Genomic DNA, 1432 nt, shown 5'->3' with positions numbered 1-1432 from the left:
GATATAGTAATAAAATTAACTGCCAACCAAGAATGCTATACATAAAAATACTGAGCTTCAGAAATGAGGGGAGATAAAGACTTTCTCCAAGAAACAAAAGCTGAGGGATTTCATCACCAATTGCTCTGCCTTATGAGAAATACTAAAGTCAGTTCTGCAAGTTGCAATGAAGAGATAAGTAAAACATAAACAGGTAAAAAACATAAAAAGTATTAACATTATGAAAACATAAAGGTATAAAACCTCATTGGTAAGGTAATATATATAGTCAAATTCAAAATACTTTAATGCTATAATGATAGTGAATAAATCACATTTATCTCTAGTATAAAAGTTAAAAGACAACAGTATTAAAAATAACCATACCTAAAATAATTTATTGATGGATGCACAATATAAAAAGATATAAACTATGATATTAATAGTAGAAAATATGGGGAGAGGAGAAGTACAAATATAGTGCTATTGAAGTAAAAGTAGTGTAAGTATTATGCTACTGAAGGTAAGTTATCAGTTTAAAAGAGACTGTTATATTCATAAGATGTTCAGTGTAGGCCTCCTTTCCACTACAAAGAAAAACATCTAGTAGACATACAAAAGGTAAAGAAAACATAATGAAAGTGTATCACTACAAAAACCAAAGAGGAAGACAACAAGAGAGGAAGACAGCAAGAGAGAAGAGGGGGAGGAAATGTCAAAATAGAAACCAATGAACAAAATGGAAATAGCAAGTCCTTACTTATCAATACTTACAATAAGGGTAAATCAATTAAATTCTCCAGTCAAAAGACACAGCGTGGATGAATGTATTAAAAAAATAATAAAATTTCAACAATATGCTGTGCACGGAAGACCCACTTTAAGGACAGAAATCGTCTGAAAGTGAAGGTATGGACAAAGATATCCCAAGCAAATAGAAACCAAAAGAGAGCAGGAGTGGCTATCATTATATTACATAACATAGACTTTCAGTCATCATCAGTCATGAGACAGAGAAGGTCTCTATAAACTTATAAAGGTGTCAATTTATCAATAGGGTATAACAACTGTAAACTGGAGGACATTATGCTAAGTGAAATTAGCCATATAAAAACATACTACATGTTCTCACTTATATAGACAATCATCAAAAGTTGTACTCATAGAATCAGAGAACAGAAAAACAGCTGCAGAGGGATATGGAAAATAGGCAGAAGTTGGTCAGAAGATACAACATTTCAATTATATGATAAGTAAGTTCTATGGATATAATGTACAGCAGAGTGACCAGAGTTACTAACACTATATTGTATCCTTGAAATTTCCTAGAATATACTTTACATGTTCTCACCATACTGAATAAAGTATAATTATGTGAGGTGATAGACGTGTTAATTACCTTGACTCTGGTAATCATTTCACAATGTACACATATATCAAACCATCACATTGT

This window comes from Prionailurus viverrinus, unplaced genomic scaffold, assembly GCF_022837055.1.
Source record: "Prionailurus viverrinus isolate Anna unplaced genomic scaffold, UM_Priviv_1.0 scaffold_83, whole genome shotgun sequence".
Taxonomy (NCBI): domain Eukaryota; kingdom Metazoa; phylum Chordata; class Mammalia; order Carnivora; family Felidae; genus Prionailurus; species Prionailurus viverrinus.
Note: the sequence above shows the minus strand (reverse complement) of the source record.